A 21,718-nucleotide genomic window follows, 5' to 3' on the forward strand; every position below is an offset into this window, starting at 1 on the left:
TGCAGATTACTTCAGAAGTGCATCCTTGGAACATGGTTTCAATAACGGTACAAAGGGCTCAAAATTTGGATTTGTTGTCCCTGACTTTTGGGTGCCTTTACAGGTTCAGAATGGCATCCACAGCTGCGTGCACACTTCTGGTGCTGACCATGTTGGATGCCATAGTGGTGAGGTAATAGTACCTGCACCCTGAGTGTCCACCAATAGCATGTACAATGTCAGTTTGATGCCAGTGCTTCCAGCTAATGCCCTCTATGAAGCTCAGATCTCTGAACGCATTCAGCAACGGGAAGAAAACCCCATCAGTGCTATTTAAAGGGGCCATCAACTACTTCCATGTTTGTTGCTGATTGGTTTCTGCTGGCAGTTGTGCTATGATTGTACAAGTGCTTGGTGTTTTCTGGAGTTCTTTAAAGTTTCTAAAGCCTGCAGGGAGTGGTGTTGAAGGTTCTGGAGGACCTTCATCGCTTCTGCATAAACAAGTTGCTCCCAAATATGGGTGCAGCAAAGGTGACCATGGTCATGAACGTCCATGCATCAGGCTCCTTCCAGGCTGGAGCAGAAGATATCTGCAACATTTTGCAGTTTGCCACCCACTGTTTTGTAAGGGAGGTCACCGAGGCTCCCTCTTTAAAGAGAGCTGATTGGATGTAATTTTCTCTTGAGTGGGCACACAGCTTTTTGAGGATTTCAGGCTTCCCCTTTGTGCAGTATGGTATTGGCTGCATATTGAGTTGTGGACACCACATGCCAACTCTAAGATGTACGGCAACTGAAAGGGATTCCACCCCTTGAATGTCCAGCAGGCATGCGACCATGGTCAATGTCTGATACCCTGGCAGCAGTCATGATGCCTTTGATCTGAAGCAGTCTGCTCTACCATCTGCATTTGAGCCACCACGGCAAACTAAAGGGTGGCTACCGGTGACGAGGGCTATCCTTTGACAGCGTGGTGCATGCCTCTGGTATGTAACGCACGTACATATGTGCAGTATGCATACGATGAAAGCAATGTTGCCACACTAAATGTGACAGAACAGGCCATTGGTATGCTTAAACAACGCCCCTGCTGCCTGGACCAATCTGGCGGAGCCCTGTAGTACTTGGCAATGCACATGTCAAGATTTGAGTTGCTGCATGTTGCACAATCCTACCATCACGAGGACACAGCCCTTGCTGCCAGTTATACAGCGATCAGCTGATCAGCAGGAGGATGAAGAGAAAGTGAGGAGGAAACCTGGACAGCGCCTTTCTGATTGGGTTGTCCTTGTACAACTCATCTGACTGCACTACCAGAAAATGTAACCTGCATTTCCCATTCCCCATCAGCGCCATACCTTCCCTTCCCTCTGTCACTGACCATCAGTGTCTGCTTAATCACAATGCTAAAATGAAAGCTTACACAAAATAAACATTCCAAACAAGATTTTTAAATCTAAGCATGCCATATAGCATACTACTGGCAAGTTATCACCCTTGTGCATTCCCAGTTCTTATCTTTATGATCCCAGCTGAGGTTATCCCTGGACAAGCCTGATCCCAGAGTAGAACCCAGCTTGATAGATCCTAACGTTGAATTGTTTGTTTAGATATGTGGAGAGTAGCCACTGAACAGAGTCACAGGAGCCAGCTGATGAACTTTTATTAAAGGAATAAAAACATTTATTCAACAAGAAAAGATGAACTATATTACAATACTCCTTCACCCACAACTATACCTTTACAGATGCATACAGATTTGTAAGCTTAACACAAGTTATAAAAGCTATCTTATTCTCTAATGTTCACAGTAAGTACACAGTCCATGTAAACCAATAGGCACCCTATGGTCAGACACAGCACACTCTGAAACTAAATGACGGATGCCACCTCAACCAGATGCTATGGATCTTTCCTCAACTCCCCCAGACGCTTGTCACACCATTAGCCAACAAGTCCTACTGAGCTCTTCCTTTCACATGAGGGTTTCCAATCTCCACTCTCCAAGAACTCGCTTTGGAATCTTCTCCCAAGCCAACGCTTTCTATCAGATGCCTTCTGTAAGGGTTCACCTCCAGGGTTTCAAAATATCCTTCCAATGTTCGTCTCCCCTGGGTCACCACATGCATTCAAGCTGTCTTCCACACATACTCTCTCACTGCCTCAGCCATCAATAGTACCACTGCTTCATATAGCCATAGCAAAGAGTTATAGAGCTTCAGTTGTCTCTTTGGACCTTCGTGCCTCTAGCAAGCTGTTCTCACTTTAAATCTGCTTTCTGCAGCTTTTGTCTCATTAAATCTGAAGCTTGTAGTCTTTCTCTCTGCCCCTCACCCTTAACTTCACTTAACAGGACTTTTTCCAAGTTCTTATCCTTCCTTTGACTAGAAGGTCTGCTTAGGACTTTCCTCTGTTCAACTGCCCTGGATTTTGGGGTCTTGTCTTTAGCTTGGTACTGGCTACCCAAGTCTTTCCTGGCAGCTACTTTCAAACCAACTGAATTCAAAACAACTTTGAAAATCGAGCTACTGTTTCTCTTCTTTGGTATCTGCGGGAGGGACCTGCCTCTCTGGACTCCTGTTGCTAAGCAACAGCACTTTTTTCTAGTCTTGTTTGCCTAGCTTAGTTGTAAAACTCTCCATTAGAAATGCAATTACCTTTTTAAAGTGAAACTAAAACTCCATTTGACCTTTTCTTAACACACAGATACTGAAATACAAATCAAACTTAAACTTTAAAGCTAAAACTCATTCCTAACACCCACAAATACAAATATAGCTTACTTAAACTGTCTCTATTTCCTAATATCTTCCATGTGCCTTTGTCTGTGCTAGTGCTTCCAGGCAGTGCTATTCTAGTCTGGTGGAAGGTTGCTGATTTACAGTGTCGGAAGCTGCCGTTGGCCTTGGAAAATGTTTTCTTGCAGCTCTGAGCCTAGAAGGCCTGGCTTTGGACTGTACCATCTCAGTCTGGGGGTCTGCAGTCTGGTGGACAGGCAACAGCAACTGCAGAGTGATGGGAGAACAAAGGCTGTCATCTTGCGAGAAGTCAGCAGACCCATGGAACCAAAGCCACTTCCCCGGGGAAGGCACCTCCGCAATCCTAGTAACCTGTTGGAAGGCAGATGGCTGGATTCCTGAAGCACCCTTCAAGCCCTATTTGAACACTGGTATCCCTAACCATGAAGACAGCAGCCTAACCTTGCTGGACAGAAATCACAGCATCCAGATGGTGAGTGGTTTCTGCTTGTATTGCAATGGAAGCTGAGATCTCAGCCACTATGGCTGGGAGTTTCTGGCCCTGTTGTGGTGGGACCTACCGCGCGAGATTTGGCAGCCCAGCCAAAAGTCCACTCACTTTCGGAAGGACTGGGGGATCCCACCCGATTTCATGGTTGGGTCTATAAGACCGTTAATGGAGTTGATTGTCACTTCCATGCTGGTAAGGACTGCCCTCCGAGCTCTGTGCAAAGCCAAGTGAAAAGTTGGTGCTGGACCCTTGATGTTGCACATAGGCTTTCTGGTAGGCTTGCCTATGCACTAAGCATTTCATTTGTGCATGCCATCTACTGCCTTCTGTAACCCGCTCCATTGTAGAAGGCCTCATATGAATCCTCTGCAGCAGAACTGATGTGTGACCTCAGCCTCTGGTGTACTGGCATCCATGCAACCCTTGCAAACTATCCTGACTGCAGGACACGTGCCTGGTGTCTCACATGTGCTGAGGCCACCTCTATGCTATCTTCTAAATTGCTTGTGTTAGCATCTGAGCTGGTGGCTGCGGGGGTGTGGTTGAGTGACAGTGTTGCTCCATCTCCAGCATCTTGTTGCTCTTCCACCAATGCCTGGCCAGGTGGCAACTCTTGGGTATCTAAAAGAACTCACTGCCTCTAAGAATAGCAGAGGCATAAACTCCCCATTGCATTTATGAAGTATTTGGAAGCGTAGTTGAAGTGCTGTAGCCTACAAGGCTACAAACCAAGAGCTGGAAAATAGGATTAGGCTGAATAACCCTTTTTCAGCTGGCAGGACATGATGGACTAAATGGACTTAGTCTGTTCAGTACATTACTATGATTCTATGAAAGCCATTGTTCCCAGCACACAATTTGCTGCACTGCGTTTCTTCTACCTGATCATATTTAAAATGTGATGCATGGTCTTGTCTCTTGAGATTAAATTCTTTTGGCATAGCAATGGTTTTCTGAGAAATAAAGGCATTCTGTTCCTTATTATGGCATAATTTGTCATGCATAGGGTAATTATTGCAATCTATTTTTTACATTCTAGTGAATAGAATCAGGGATGTGCAGCCTGCAAAGGTAATGGAAGCAGATTCAATAATAATTTTCAAAAGGAAGTTGACTCTGCCTTTGAAAAGGAAAAATTTATCAAGGTGATGAGGAAAGAGCAGGAGAGCTGACACAGATATGATGGGCTGACTGGCTGCCTTCTGTGCTGTTAAGATTTTATGGTGCAAATAGTACCCATTTTTACAAAGTGTAGCACTCTTGGCGACCCTGTTATTTTGAATGTAAGCAAATGAAGGTTGCGCTCCCTTAAGCCCTCAAGATGCAGACTTGGGAGGTTATAGCAGACAATTGGTTTAGCCATCCATGCCAGGACTGACTGGACCACGTAAAACACTATTGGGTCCTACTTTCATCCGCTGAAACTTGTCACTATTCTTGGAATGCAGTTATATTGTTAATGGTTCTCTCTTTTCAGATGTTTTCCCTTTCTCTCCTTTAAATCTGCCGGCATCTCTCCAACTCCTCAAAAATCCAACACTTGACCTCCATTATCCTTGCCAACCATCATTCCATCTCCAATTCCTTTCCGAAGGCCTTGAAAATGTTGTCGACTCCCAAATCTGTTCCCGTTCTTCCCAGAGTTCCACGTTTGAATCCCTGCAATCATGTTTCTGTTCTTACCACAGTACTAAAACTGTTCTTATCAAAGTTACAGATGGCTTCTGTATCCTTCCTGACTGTGACAAAGGTAAACATTCCCTCCTTATCCTCCTTGACCCATCTGTAACCTTTGACATAATTGACCATACCATCCTCCTTCAATGACTCTCCAATGTTGTCCAGCTGGAGTGGACTCCTCACACCTGGTTCCATTCTTTTCTATCTGATCATATCCAGACTACCTTGCAATCACTTCTCTTCCTGCTTCTGGACCATTACACCCAGTATTCCTCAAGAATCTATCCTTGGCTCCTTTCTGGATCTCATCTGCATGCTGCCCTTTGGCAATATCATCCAAAAGCATAGTGTTAGTTTTCACGTGCATGCTGACGACATCCAGCTCTATCTCACCACCATCTCTCTCAACCTCTGAACTTGACTATCGGGATGCACTGCTTGGCTGGTCTCCCATATTCTGCCCTCCATAAACTTGAGGTCATCCAAAACTCTGCTGCCCATGACTTGCACCAAGTCCTGTTCACCTATCGTCCCAGTACTCCTTGACCTACATTGGCTCCCAATCGAATCATGTCTTGACTTTGAAATTCTCATCCTCTTTTTGAAATCTGCCATGGACTCGTCCATTCCTATCTCTGTAATCCCCTCCAGCTTGACAAGCCTCTGAGATATCTATGCTTATCTAATTCCGGCCTCTTGACCATCTCCGATTTTAATTGCTCCATGGTAGCTGGCCATGCCTGCTGTTGCCCTAGGTCTTAAGCTCTGAAATTCTCTTTCCACACCTCTCCATCTCTCTACCTCGCTTTCCTCCTTTAAGACACTCCATAAAACCTACTTCTTTGACCAAACTCCATCTGTGGCTCGGTGTCATATTTTGTTTTATAATGCTCCTATGAAGCACCTGGGACATTTTATTAGGTTAACAGGTGCTATACAAATATAAGTTGTTGTCAGACACTGCTACTTGTAGTTTGCTGGGAAATGGGTGACATAGGACAAGTGTGGATGACATAGATTCAGTTATCATGCCTGCCACTGCAGCTCTCTTAGGGTGGAAGGTAGCAAGTTGGACTTAGGTGATCAATCCCTCAATCCTAAATGTACAATCTAAAATTGGAAGACCTGGGCAAATGCAAGTTTAAAACAAAATTATACTTGGTTCGAAAAATCTCCTCCTAACAGTGATTTACCTAACTGGTAAATATTGGCAGAAAGCTATCATGAAGCATCAGTGTCACTTGTCTTTTTTAGCTGCAGCTGTCATTTCCTGGATTATATTTATGCACCCCCTTTTATATAGGAAAGCAAAATCTTTAGTTGCACGGAGAAGAAATTCAGTAAATCTCATGTGCACATAATTCTTTCTGACAATTTGCATGCTCATATGCTTTTGTGCACCAGAGAATGTTACCAGCTGTCAAGTATTTGAGTAATCTCTGCAATTAGCAACTCCCATTTCAAATTTAACATGGTAATAATGCAAAATTAGAGAGGGAACACAGCAGTCATACTGAATGGGGCTCTTGTTTAAGGTATGGCTGATTGTATTGGTAAATAGCGTTGTCACAGGACTTCCATTGAAGGAGGCTGAAGTATTGTTTTGACCCTGATGGTAAGGAGCTGCATCCTAACAGTGAATTAAAACTCAACTTACACTGAACTGTCAGCCGTTTTCCAGCTGTTTCAAAGAACCTTTCTACATTTTAAAGTTCAACAGCCTGTGTATTGTTCTCTTGTTTGACCTGTCTCAGAGATGTTTGAGTTTGTAGTCATTGCAGGGACAAGGGTGGTGACAAAGTTAAACTTTATCTTTGTGTATGGTCACTTTGTTGCCACCCTTGTAAAGCAATTCTTTTCAAATTAGGAACCTACTAATATTAATTATGGGTGTTTTCAAAGTGTTATTGATTTTAAGTCTTAGGCTTTTCACATTCTACAGTGACAAATGTACTTGTCTTTGCAAATCCCACCTGTGCCCTGGAGGATGCAATTACTTGGAACCATGAATGGGCAGCCCGATGATGAGGGGTGGCTGACTTTGTGTTCAGCTTATGAATTCTGCTGTGGTGTACTTACACATGGCCCACATCATCAGGTGAAGCAGTCAGTGGCCTTTTTCTTGTTCACTTCCAACTGAACACTAAGAGGGAAAATTGGCAGAGTGTTGGCATTGGTTTCTGGAAAGGTTCCAGTGGATTGGAAAAATGCTAATATAACGTCCATATTCAAAAAGGCGGGGGGGAGTCAGAATGAAGGAAACTATAGACCAGTTAGTTTAACGTCTGTCGTTGGGAAATTGTTGGAATCCATTATCAGAGTCAGCATGGTTTTATGAAGAGTAAATCGTGTTTGACTAATTTGCTAGAGTTCTTTGAAGATGTGACAAGCAAAGTGAATAATGGGGATCCTGTAGATGTAGTATATCTGGACTTCCAGAAGGCCTTTAATAAGGTGCCGCACAAAAGATTAATACACAAAATAAGATCACACGGAGTTAGGGGTAATATATTAGCTTGGATAGAGGATTGGCTAACCAGCAGAGAGTCGGGATAAATGGGTCTTTTTCTGGATGGCAAGCTGTAACTAGTGTAACTAGAACAGGGTTCGGTCCTTGGGCCCCAACAATTTACAATCTATATTAATGACTTGCATTCAGGGATAGAAGGTACTATAGCTAAATTTGCAGATGACGCCAAAATAGGTGGGAAAGTAAGTTGCAATGAAGAAATAAGAAATTTACAAATAGATATGGACAGGTTCGGCGAATGGGCCAAAATTTGGCAGAGGGAGTTTAACGTGGATATGTGTGAGGTTATCCATTTTGGTCGGAAGAATAAAAAGGCGACTTATTATTTAAATGGAGAGAAACTTCAGAATGCTTTAGTGCAGAGGGATCTGGGTGTCCTTGTGCATGAATTGCTGAAAGCTAGTATGCAGGTACAGAAGGAAATAAGGAAGGCAAATGGAATTTTGGCATTTATTGCTAAAGGACTAGAGTATAAAAATAGGGAAGTGTTGTTGCAACTGTACAAGGCATTGGTGAGACCGCACCTGGAGTATTGTGCACAGTTTTGGTCCCCTTACTTGAGGAAGGATGTAGTTGCATTGGAGGCGGTTCAGAGGAGATTCACTAGATTAATTCCAGAGATGTGGGGCTTGTCTTATGAGGAGAGATTGAGCAGTTTAGGCCTATACTCGCTAGAGTTTAGAAGGATGAGGGGAGATCTAATTGAGGTATATAAGATGCTAAAGGGGATAGACAAAGTAGACATGGAGCGGATGTTTCCCTTTGTGGGGCATTCTAGAATGAGAGGCCATAGTTTTAGGCTAAGGGGTGGTAGATTTAAATCAGAGATGAGGAGGAATTACTTTTCTCAAAGGGTTGTGAATCTGTGGAATTCACTACCTCAGAGTGCACTGTATGCCGGGACGCTGAATAAATTTAAGGAGGAGATAGACAGATTTTTAATTAGTAATAGGTTGAAAGGTTACAGGGAGAGGCGGGAAATGAGATCAGCCATGATTGTATTGAATGGTGGAGCAGGCTCGAGGGGCTAAATTGCCTACTCCTGCTCCTTGTTCTTATGTTGTCATGTTTATACACCGACCCCTTTTCAGCCAAAAACAGTCGCTGAAAAAGGGAAGGGAATGAAAATAGTGAGTATTTGGGAACCAGTGACCCTGCTCATTTTAAAAGTACTTAATTATTTTTTCTTGGTTTGGTATTGATTTTGAGGGGTGAAAACAAATTGACATTAACTGAACTCTCCATTTAAATATTCCTGAAATCATCAGGAAAACCTTTTGAATAATTTGTCCATGGCAGTACTTTATTTTCTCATGAATGGAAGTTTGTCCCTGGACCATTTAATTCCACCCACTAAGATGTTAAATGTGTATTATGAAATACGTCTAAAAAGCAATAAGTAAAATAAATGGATGTGGCCTCTGATCTCTGAAGTGTAGAGCAACAATGTTAGGACTGATATGCTGAGCTGGTTTGTGAGCAGATGTGGATACATTAAATTTGGTTTGGAAAACTTCCCATTTTGATTAAAATAAAGGAAGCCCATCTATTTTAAAAAAAATATCAGCTCTTTATTTTCAATTTATCTATACAACAAAAGTAATTTGTGTCAAGTCAAAGCTTGCAGTAATTTTACAGTTTAATTGCCTGATCCATCAAGAGGGGGGGATTCTGTTCTAAAGATGCTGATTACTGATCAGATAAAAGAGAAATGAGACATACGCATATGAATCCAGCCTGAATTCATGAGGAAATCTCATAATATGCCTTTAAGGGATAGCAGCATACCATCACTAGAAGGGAAGTGTGTCATGTGATCCAGTCTCAGTTTCACTTTGAACTCTGAGCTGAACACGGCACATACACAGCAGACAGAGGGGTTGATAATGTGGTTGCAGGGTGGTGCTGCTGCTGCTGAGACCAGAACCCTGTGCACTTGCCTTGAGCTGACTTTGTGTGGTAATATGAGGTCAGTTCATGTAAGTATGTGGGTATCTATCCTAGTCCCATCTTCTCACCTGTCAGGGGAGATGCCATGTCACCGTTTGAAGAAGTGCGGGGAGTTCTGACCAGTGTTCTGGCCAATATTAAACTCTGAACTAACAGCACTAAATCAAATTAGCTGGTCATTATCTCACTGCTGTTTGTGGGACTTTGTTGTGCATAAATTGGCTGCTGAGTTTTCTGCGTTACTACAGTAACCACATCCGAAAAGTACCTTGGTAGCTGTTAGGTGCTTTGGATTGTCTGAGGCTTTGCAAGGTGCAATAAAAATGCAAGTTCTTCCTCATTATATGGTACCTTTCATGACCTCAGGACCATCCCAAAGTGCTTTACCACCAATGAAGTGCTTCTGATATCTAGTCACTGTGGTGATGCAGGACATTCCCAATTCTATAAACCTATGTGTTCCTGGAATCCAATTTCCTTCCATTTTGAAAAGTAGACCAATATTTGTGTTCACCTATTGTATATATTATTTGAAAACCCTGTGTTGTTGCTCTCAAATCTTTTGTTATCTCAAGGCTTCTTTTGTTGCTTTCCTCAGTTATTTCTGCTTGCCCTTATAATCTTTTGACCTGCTGAATTTGTTTTGCTATTCTGAAAGCCTGTGCTTAACCCCGGTACCATATCTTACAATTCTACTTAGCCACATTAGTCCTTTGAATCTTCTCCCATTAATCTGTTTTTATTTGGCTTGTGTGAATTTTGATTATGGCTTTATCAACATTGTTAAATCACATCTTTCCATTGGAGATCTTCTATATTGGATCATCTCTTCCGAAGTCACATGTTTTAGTTTCCTTGACTTATTCACATAAGCATTTTGGTTCTAATGACCTGATTATTGGATCCTTAAAGCTCCAATAACTACTTTATATAATGTGCCTGCGTCATTACTAAAGATTGATTCTAGAATATTCACTGACCATTTTGTCTTTCACAGTGTGAGAATAATTCACCAAGTCATTTTGCACTCACTTTTCACTTGCGGTAACTAAGAGAAACTATTTAATTATAAATATTTCATGCCATGTAGTACTATTCTGTCTGTATTGTAGTAGAGTGATTAAGGGGCAACAGTATATCAGCCACAAGAGGATGAGGGCTCTTCTCCCTGAATAAGGGTATAGCCACTTTAAATACCTGGGATGGGAGAATTTCCTCAGCCCGGTGGGTATAAAGTTTAGGTGAAGTTGAGGGCTGAAATTCACCGTGTGGTCTTGTTTTGTGCTATGTGCCTCATAAAAGATGGTTGGAACTTGGATTGTTCAAGGACTACAGATTGTAAAGGGAATTAGGTCTGAGGTGATGGGATGTTGTAACAGTAATTATTACAGTGTGAAAGTTGAAAAGCACTGAGTATGTTTTTAGAATATGCTATTTAAAATGGAACATTTGAATCTTACATTATTTTTGGATGTAGTAGGGACATGTAAAAGTTGAACTGCAAGGGTTCAATTGCAGTTGCTTTAGGATTCTTCTTGGTTTGCTTCAAATTCAGTTAATCACTCAAAGCAGATTGTGTTGCAACTTTACAGGCAGCAGGTGAAAGCTATTCCAGCCTAATAATAGGTTCATAATAATTGCTACAAATTTGGCTAAGTTTTTTTTGCAAACATTGCAGTATTAATGTAGGTCTGTTTATGTAGCCCCTGCTGATGTTCATATTCTGAAAGTTGGCTTGCAGTACTATATTAATGATGTGGATGTTTATTTTCAAAGGCTCCAACTTGGCATTGGAGTTTCAATGCTTTCAAGCTTTTGGTCTTGGCTTGTCTAATATTGGCTTACATTCCCTCTACATCTATCAAACAAAAATAATCTGTTCAGAAACCAGTACTTATCAGGTCTGATATCTCTTTCCCATCTTTTTATAGCTTTGACCTTATGAGGAACATAGAGGCTAAATTTGGGTTTTTAAATACTCTTTTGTGATATTCTTTTTTTCCCTGTATTGTTTTCATTCTTTTCACTGGCATTTCTCCTTTGCCTCTGTTGTATTTGGAATTTACCACTGTTTTAATTAAACTGTCCTCATTTTTTTAACAGCAGTTTGCAATGTTTTGATTGGAATGCCAGAAGTGAGTAAACTGATCTAATTGTTAGGCTTTGTCTCTTCTTGGGATATCTGATCAGTTTTTCTTTTAAGGCAGGGATTTTGGGATTGAGTTTTAAGCATTGTGCTTGGAAAGAAAAGGGGGGAAGCTACAGGGTGCATTGAAACTGGTTTGTAAAATATTAAGGTTCACGCGCTACTTATAGTGGCACAATAAGATCAAGTGAGTCATCCCAGACCCATTAGTCATGATGATCCCTTTCATCTAAAAAGCATGAGATGGCCTTCATAAACCAGGATTGTAGATCAGGTTTTATTGACAGGTCTGCTAGTAACTCCCCGTGAGAAGGAAGCTGTCAAAATTGGGACAATATTGCTAAGAATTTGCAATTGCCATAATTTGCCAGTTCTTTTATGTTTAGACAGCTTCATTCATGGAATCGCTTTTGTTCCCTTAGTGTATGCTGAATATATTAATGCTACAAGCTTAACATTGGTGCAAAGTAGTTTCTGTTTCAAACTGACACTAAACTTGTGTAGTGAAAACTAGAGGCATGAACTGACAGTGAAATTGCCTGATTCAGATCTTGATCAGGCTGCACTTACATCATACCCTAACAATGGTGTGAAGCAAAACTACTTTACGCCAGTTCTACTGTGACTTTGAGAGTCAACCCTAAATCTGTAGTTATCAGTTATCTTGTTTGCTGAATTAATTGGCACTACACTAACCTAATGTGGTGGTTGCAAATAAAACTCAAGGTCCCAGTGACCTTCACTGATTTGAAGACTTACTGAAAGGAAACATTAGACAGAATTTTACGCTCCCCCAGATGTGGGTTGGCAGATGGTCAGGGGCATAAAATTAAGCCTACCCATGGGGGAATCGGGGGGAGCTGTTGGGTGGCCCACTCACCCTTGGGCCAATTAAGGCCCTTAAAGTGGCCAATTAATGGCCATTTAAGAGCCTTTTCCTGCCCAAACACCATTTTCCACGCGGTGGACTGAGGATGTTTGAAGCATGCCAAGTCCATTCCTGGAGCTACTGGTGGGAAAGGGGATCCATACAGAATCCAGAGGCCCATCTCTAGGTTTGTCCACCCTCCCCTGGCCTGTGCATATCACCCTTCCCCCCCACCCCCAACCATCCTCGTCCATTTGACTGGAGCCATCTATTTTGCACCTCCCTCCCCTGAAATCCTCTCAAATTACCTCTCTATCAGGCTCCTGGTAGCGCTGCTGGGACCAGAAAGCTACCGGCCATCTCAGAGGTTGGACTTCCTCCCCAGTGGGCGGAAGCTTCTGCCTGAGCCACCTAATGTCCCTCTGAGTGTTAAATGGCTCTGGGACAACCTGCCGGAACAGGGACTGATTCACCATCGACCTTTTCACCAGGGAGGCAGGAACAGCAGGAACCCCAGCAAACCATAAAATCCTGCCCATTGAGCTTATTAGCTCTTTTATGTATCAACACATTTACTTCCATATGCCATGAATTGTGCATGTATACAATACATCTGTTGTGTATAGATACAACCTAGACTTTTTAATTAATTCTGTAAATGTATCTGTTTCAGCAAACATCTGAAACATTGCAAGGCTGCATACAAAATAATATAATTATGTACATTTTGACCATGAGTGTCTCATGCAAATTTGCATACATTTACTTTCTTTATGATGAAGCTTTTTGTCAAGATATTAAAGAGCCTGGGCCCGATTAAACCTTTTAGATTGCAGTAACTCTCCAAGTGGGTTCTGTGATTTACCTTAACTAGACTTTAAGGAAGCAATTTTACTTTGGACTTTTTCTATTTCCAATATTTAAAATCCCATCCAAAGAAGTGCATATCTAACAACAAATTGTAATTTTCATTTTGTGGACCAAGTTGGAAAAATCTGTGATCTGGTGGCGGTTTACAATAATCACCAGCATTCTGAACTGAAAGATGCAAGCTCAAGTCTGGCTTCCACATGGGAGTTCTTGATTGAGTTTGAAGAGATACAAAACAAGAGAGGGATTTGGCTTGAGGGAAGTACAAGTTTAAAGCAAATCAACCCATTGTCATGTGGCCCCTGCTGAGTCGTTCACCACAGAAATGTAGGGAAAAATTAATAAATTATGCATTGCATTCTGATTTTTTTTGTTATTTTTGATCTGTTGGATTTTACAATCCAGGGGCCAGGACTCTACAGCTCTCCATATCGATAGAAGGAAAGAAAGATTTTCATAGTGCCTTTCGCAACCACAGAACGTTCAAAGTGCTTAAAGCCAATGAAGTACTTTTGACGTGTTGTACCTGGATTTTTGACTCATATCACCGTAACTATCAAATTTTTAAAAGATGTTTTGACATCGAGTCCTAAAGCCCAATCTTACTGATAATCTTGATCCAAATGTGATCTTGGCAGGTGTAACTCATCACTTTTTTTTCCTGCAAACATGATTAACGATGAATTATCCCCTTTAGGCAGATCTCTTCATCTGATGCCAGCAACTTACTGCTGTGTGTGACATTGTAACTGACCTTAGAGCACCAGAAAGAATTGCAACGATTGATGATGTGCTGCCTAAACTACATGCAAATAATGTGCATTCAGTTTTTAAAAAAATAACTGTACAGTATTGCTTTTGGAGTCCAATCTTCAGAAAATATAGTTCTCCACTGCAATGTAAACTAAGGGATTGATTCCAAACATTCTTGTGCCATTGAAATGTTGGACTCAGTTGCATGCAGCAGTGTTTATCAGCTGAGCCTTTTTGGGTATTCTGACTGTTCCATAGTAGACTTTGTATAAGATGATACTAGCTGGGAAGTAAATAGAAGCAGTACTATGACACTCAATTTTTTTAAAAAAGGTATAATTGGTTGTGCAGGTATACTGTCATACAATATCAAGAATCACATTAGTTGTCTTTATAAATAATCCACTTTGAATAAACAAGTGATAGCATATATATGAACGTACATATGAATTAAGAGCAGGAGTAGGCTACTCGGCCCCTCGGGCCTGCTCTGCCATTCAATAAGGTCATGGCTGATTTGAATGTAACCTCATCCTCACATTCCTGCCTGCCCCCGATAACCTCACCCCCTTGTTAATCAAGAATCTATCTAGCTCTGCCTTAAAAATATTCAAAGACTCTCTTCCTCAAAAGGCAGTGGAAGCAGAGTTCCAAAGACTCTCAATCCTCAGAAAAAAAATTCTCCTCATCTCTGTCTTAAATGGGTGACTCCTTATTTTTATAGAATGACCCCCTAGTTCTAGATTCTCCCACAAGAGGAAACATCTTCTCCACATCCATCCTGTCAAGACCCCTCAGGGTCTTAAAGGTTTCAATTTAGTCACTTTGAATGGGGTTGAATAAGTTATTGATTGTCTATAGATGAAGCATAAAGCAATTATAAAAGAAGTCAATCTCCCATATGCAGCATTGGAATTAAGGCCAAATGTAGCTTTTGTTTCGGAGGGTTACAGAGCAGGAGATAATTGGACCAGAGCATGCAGATGTAATCCAGAGTCCATTTTAAATTCACACTTACTGTTCCTTTCTCTTTAGAAAATAATTTCACACAAATGGTGGAATTTTGGGAAGCGGGAAAGTACAAGAAGTTACAGTACAGGTTGAGGTGCTACATCACCACCAGTAACTTGAAAATACAATTAAAACCTGACAAATTTACATCAGCAGCTTCAATTATAGGTGTGAATACAGAAATTTATCATGTCAAAAGTTGACACAGTGCATGCAGATTTTTGAGCATATTTTAGTATAGAAATATTTATGCACTTTTTGCATTGTGACACAGTTACATTAGGACATGCACAAGAACACACCTCATCAGACAGTGCTAAGATTGCCAACCCTCTCAGATTGTCCAGGGGTATCCTAGATTCGAAGAAGAATCTCCTGGGCACTGTTGCGAGCAAACAAGAAAGTAAGTTCATTCCATCACCTCTTCCATTAGCATTGTGAATAATCTCTCGCTTGTCCAAATTTCCTTTGGTTTGCCAATTGGCTGAAATAGTTTAAATACTTTAATCCTTTGAAGGCAAAAAATAGTATGAACCTGTAGTAGTACAGGTTTGATGTAATCACCTTTTAACCTGTGTAGAGACAGGCAAACGAATCCTGGTTTTTGAACTGGGCTGGTTCATCAATAGTGTGATCAAAAACTCTCTCTTGGGCACAATTAACTTTGCTGTGTTAATGAATTAATTGACTTTTTAAAAAATGCAGTTTCTGGCTGGGTGATTAGAACATCTTGCCCTCAGAATATCTATGGTATCTTCATATTAATATGTAGGTATAATTATTCCAAGTGCTTTTTAAAGGAGTGTGCTGCCTCCCCTATACTGTGGGAAATTGGATGACAGGTGAATTATGAACACACTAAGTTTTGTCACGCAACCAATGTTGAATCCAGCCCTCTAGAATGCCACCAGATATTTTCCAAGAAACTTGCAGTCCAATTCACTGGGAAGAGAAGCAGAGTGTTGCGATTGTAGTCAATTTATCTTTAAAGTAGCCTTTAAGAAAATGCTTGATCAGCTCCTTAAAGTGGATATCTCTGTCCTCGAGCAATGGAATAACAATTCTAAGAATATTTTATATTTGTGCTGTTATGAGGAAATTGAAGGTAGTAAGGAACAGAAGTCATACATGTAGGATAATGTAAATAATGCTTTTAATAGGATCAGAGACTTGGGCCGAGGTATTTAACATTAACTCATTACAGTATAGTACAAAAGACAATTGATAACTAAGAATATTGGCTAATGGCAGACTTAACAGGACAAGAGGAGGAAAAAAAAACTGATTGCAGATTACGTTACTGTGGTTCCAGAGAGAGATTGCATGTCATTGACTAGAATGGTTCTATTAAGGGGTAAGTTGGACAGGTTTGATAACAAGGCTGTAGGCAGTGAATTTATATTTACGTAAAATTCATTCAAATGTCAACCCTGGCACATGCATTTCTATAGCATTTGATCAGCATTCTCGCCAGTAAATTCGTGACCTGGGTTGGCAATTGATTGAGAGGTAGGAGGCAGAGTAGGAATAAAGGCAGCGTTCTCTGTTGGGATATGAAAAGTAGTGTTCCCCAAGGATTATACTGGGGTCTCAGCTTGTCATCATATATTAATGACCTGGATGAAGGAAAAGAGCTGTGTGCTCAAGTTTGTAGATGACACTTAAGTTCAGAGAGATGAACTTTAGCTATGGGCAGAGTTATAGCAGATACAGTTGATGTGGGGAATAGTGAAGTAACCCACTGGAGCAGGAAAAGAAAAATCTGTATATGTTCGTAATGGTGAGACTAGGAACCATGGAAAAACAAAGGGATTTGGGCGTCCATGTGCAGAAGCTATTTAAAGCTAGTGCATGGGTACAATCAATGATCAAAGACTGATGGCATGTTGGCCTTTATCTCGGGAATGGTTTTTGGGATTGATCCTTTCGTTCCACAGAGCATTAATCATTTGGAGTATGGTGTTCAGTTTTTGCAATTGAATCTCAGGAAATATATATTGGTCTAGGAGGGAGTTCAGTGCAGATTCACCAGAATATCAAGGTTGAAGGGTTAAATTACGAGAACAGGTTGCAAAAGTTTCCCTTGTTTAAAAGGTTAAGGGGGCGATCCAATCAGTGTTTAAAATGAAGAAAGGGATTTGTTGGGTAGATACAGAACAAGACTCTTTCCTCTTAATCAGGAACTAAAGGCCATCAACTTAAAGTTACAGCAAGACCATTTGGGAATGATTGAAGGAAACACTTTTTTCCACCTAAGTTAGATGGAAATCTGGAACAGTTTCTTTCACGCACCCCATCCCCCAGCAGCCAGAAGGTTGTGGGTGCTGAACCAAGTTGAATTTTCAAGACTCATGTTGATAGATATTTGTTGGTTAAGGGGAAAAGACTTATGAAACAAAGATAGGCAGGTGTAGTTGAGGTAGGATCCATTTGAATGATTGTACTAGCTCAAGGGGTTGAATGGCCTTCTCTTGTTCTTATATTCTGAACGTTTTGTATTTTTCATTAAACATTAGGAGAATGGGCCAGTTTTAACAAGTGTAATCTCACAATCAACAGATTTTTAGTCTTGGTAGTTGGGAGTGGGGGCTGGAAAATATTAAATTAGTGAAATTTGGGTTTATCCATATTCGAAGACCAATAAGATCATTACTTCTTTTCCAAAAGTGACCTGACTAATCACTTTTTCCATTACCAAAAGGAACCATAACACATCCAGAAGCATTTTGCCTCTCTAATTTGTCCCTTATTTAGAGCTACTTATCCCCCTGAAATGATCAGAGTTTCCAAATGCATTCCTTTGCTCTGTGGGACTCTTATTCTTTTCACGTCTCCACCAATCTTATTCTGTTCATGGGCCACTCTTTCTCCCCTGCCCAATTGCCCACCCAGGGTTCTTACCTCATACTGATTGACAATTGGTTCACTGCTGATCCTCCTATGACTTCAGCTTGATGCTGTTGCTTTGCTCTGAGAATGAATTCAATATGGTGGACAGGAATTCCTGACCATCTCCAAGAGCAAGAACTACAGCTCCGATTCCTTCAGACAGCAAATTAGTTATATTACAAGCTCATAGTTTGCCACCCAGAGGATAAAATTTACTTCTTAATATTGAGGCTTGTTTGCTCTAAATGTGTGATGTAGTGATTCAGATCTTTAAAACATTCAGAAGAATTATAGGATGTAGGTATATCTGATTATTTAATTTTGGCCATGACTGCAGAACAGTTTAAAGTTAATTAAGCTAAATGGGAAATTAGAATTTTTTTTTCCAATGCCTGTGGACATGGAATTAATTCAACGCCCTTTTTTAAAATAAGAAAAGGAAATGTATATTAGTTTCTTCTTGTGGTAGGCAGTACAGGCCTGATAGCATTAAGAGGCAACTATTTAGTTGAGGGGGACTGGAGTCAAAAATAAGCCAGACTGGGCAGGGATCTTCAAGTCATTAGTGAAGTTGTTGGCATTTTGTGCAACGGCAGCCTTTATGACCATTTTCTGGTGCTAGGCAACAAGGTACAAGGTATATTGCATTAAATTTCATACCTTGCTATAGTGGCAATTGAATTCTCAACCTGTATGTTGCCAGACTAACTCCATAATGAACAGGCTACTGTGCTGCTGTTTGGACATGTATGTGACTTTATATGGATTGAAGCTTGAGTACCAATGGATCAAATACTCATATGAACATAAAAAGTAGGATCAGGAATAGGCCGTTTTGTCCCTCAAGCCTGCTCCACCATTCGATAAGATCATGTCTGGTCTGATTGTGGCGTTAACTCCCTTTCTTGCCTGCGGCCCCACTCACCCCTCCTCCCCACGCATCCCCATCACCCTTGACTCGCCTGCAGATCAAAAACCTAGCACAACTTTGAATATATTCAATGATTCCGCCTCGATATTCTCTGGGATGCAGAATTCCAACGATTAACGCCGTCTGAAAAGAAATTCCTGTTCATCCCCATCTTAAATAAGAGAGCCTTTATTTTGAGTACTAAAGAAAAAAGAACAAATTCTACAAACGGTGTCAGGTGAGCATTTGAATATTTTTGCAACAGATCTGATGCCTCAATGACACGAAAGCGCAAAATGCTTGCAAACACTGTCACATACAAAATGCAACCAACTGCAGATTTGCAGGTCAATGTGATGTGGGTACAGGTGGTGGTATCCCAATGTTGTCACATTCCCCTGCACTAGTCTTATAAACTGGTGCACAGCCCCATAGTGTTAAGGAATTTTCAAAGAGATACAGATTATTGCTGAAATAACATCGATGGGATGGAGCTAGCTTAAAAAAATTGGCAGGGGGTGGGGTGCAAAGAGTTGAGGGAAGATGAGCTTTTTGTGGTGAGCCACTTTAAATCTGGAATTGGACCTCATGTGATATTCTTTTGTATGACTGGTTATTATAAGGATCTCCTTGCAGAATTCTGATCAGCTTCAATGACTCCTGTATAATTCTAACTGCAGATTCTACAAAGAGAAGTAAAGCACACAATTTATTTGAAGTCTGCCTCTAAGTATTAATTATTGGCTTGGCTTCAGTTCTCCCAGCCACGGGGGAAAAGAATGTTTTAATTGAATATTAGAATTAATTATGAAAATTTCTTCTAGGCCTAAAACACATTGTTTGCACAAAAATGAAACCAAAGCAACTCTGGAATACAGTAGCTTCTACTGCCATTTGCAAGTATAATCGAATATCACATCTTAAACATTTGCAAAAAAAAAACAAGTATGTATAACAATATTCTCCAAATGATGCTTCATTCCCACATGAGGGGTTCCACACAAGCTGGTTTTCCTGGAATAGTCCCCTTTGAAATCTTCAATGTGACATCCCGAATTTGTCACATGGGGTTGTTTTACACTGTGGCAAATAGTGTGAACTTTCACATTAGTTTCTGCACTTTTTCTATTCCTCTCCCAGAAGGCAAAAAAACATCTTATTTCCCAGATTTACTGCGTTTTTTTTTCCTTCTGGGCTTCTCATCACCTATTTTTCTTTTCCACCCTGGATCAATTATTTGGGTTCAAAAGGCAGGAATTCCAGAGTGTATTGGGTTACCACAGGACAGGAATGTCTGGTAATGCTGTATAAATTGCAACTAAATTGACACAGTAGAAGCATAACCATGTGGGAAATATATAAATTCACATTTGTGTGGTTGGGTTGGTCTCCTGTGATTAAGGTATATTGGTACAAAGGAAAGAGCTTTGCTGGATTGTTCTTTAATCTATGGATTGTTTTTGCTGGGTTACAAAATGTTTCACTCTGCAAACAAGGAAATCCTTCATCGTGATAAGCACAAATTCCCAAAAAATGAGGTGGAATTGCATGTTGATAAGCCAACAGTTGGCATTAATTGGTAGAATACAACTTTTAACCCCAATTTGTTGAATTTCGGCTGGTGTTGGCTCACAGGTGATAGATGAAGGATGGAAGGAAAATTAGAAAAGGAATTATCCCTGAGCTAATCTTGGAAATTTTCTTTCAGCCGGGTAAGTCTTCAGAGGCATTGTACCAAGGCATTCAGTGAGAGAAAAGAGAAAATGCATCAACATTTGTGTGCACGTGTGTTCATGAATAGCAATTTGCTCTCAGAAGCTTTTTCTGAATTGCCCTGTATTGGCTCTAGCCCAGGACTATTGTTGTTTAGAAGCAATAACTTAATAATTAATTGTATCATAACTTTTTGATGTGATTGTGCCTTATACCTTTAGCTGCTGTTTCTAAAGACTGCTTGAATTTCTTTACTGTGCCATATGGGGAGGAAAAGCAATTCATTACATATTATTCTGGATTCTATAAATGAGAGATCAGGGAGCAGAAAAAAAATCAAACCCTGTTTAGATGACAAGATATTTGTAACAAAAGCATTTAATGTAAGAGGAAAGGGTGATGAAAGACTGAAGAACTGATAATCTGGTGGATAGATATTTGCCAACAAATTTGTTTTTAATTCTTGCCATCTTAATGGTTGCCATAGTAACAGCAGTAGATGCTGTCAGCAGCTTTTCTTTGATAACCTGCATTTGTTGAGGTGCAATTTTTTTCAGTATGCACAATCCTACAGGGACTGAGGTGAATGTTTTAGTAAAGCTGTCATTGTCATCCAAAACTCAGTAGGTTGACTTTCTCATGTGAAGAATATTTGTTGCTTTGGTATTTAATGATGCATTGCACCTGAGGTGAGACAGCCAACTATCTTGTATGCGCAAAGGGTTTGGATTCTGAACTATTAATTCTATTCTATTTGTACCTTGCTATTCTATTTATACATGTGTATCATTTTATAGTTGTCCTTCTTTTAAAAAGCTTTAACCTTTTACAGAATGTTACAGCACAGACTCAGGCCCTTCCATCTATTAAGTGTCCCTGTTACTTTCTGCTACGTGAATCACCATGTCTAATTTCACTCTGCTGCTTGCTATCTCGCCAATATATCTGAAACAATTATCTAATTCCTTTTTAAAAGCATTTTTGAACTCTGCATCAATGATAGTCTGTGGCAGAGATTTCCATATTCTAACTGCCCTCTGTGTAATAGAAGGAAGTGTTCTAATCTCTTAATTCTTTTTATGATCAATTTAAATGTGTGCCTTTCAGCTTTTGCCTTGCTGAGTGATGGAAACAGTCTTTACTATTCGCAGCCCTTCACAATTTGAAGAT

General features: G+C 40.5%; 1 protein-coding gene across 4 annotated transcripts in view; it reads left to right on the forward strand.

Moving 5' to 3' along the window:
- Positions 1–21,718, forward strand: part of LOC144667987 (MAGUK p55 subfamily member 2-like) — a 645,437-nt gene that overhangs the window by 101,348 nt on the left and 522,371 nt on the right. Inside the window, exon 1 of one of the 4 annotated variants that reach the window (XM_078529677.1) lies at positions 10,394–10,432. The exons of the other annotated variants lie outside the window; for them this stretch is intronic. The gene's annotated coding sequence lies outside the window, so the exon portion shown is untranslated. Of the gene's footprint in view, positions 1–10,393; positions 10,433–21,718 lie in introns of those variants that run through there. 4 annotated transcript variants of the gene reach the window in all.

The sequence above is a fragment of the Cetorhinus maximus genome, chromosome 25 (assembly GCF_964194155.1).
Source record: "Cetorhinus maximus chromosome 25, sCetMax3.hap1.1, whole genome shotgun sequence".
NCBI lineage: Eukaryota > Metazoa > Chordata > Chondrichthyes > Lamniformes > Cetorhinidae > Cetorhinus > Cetorhinus maximus.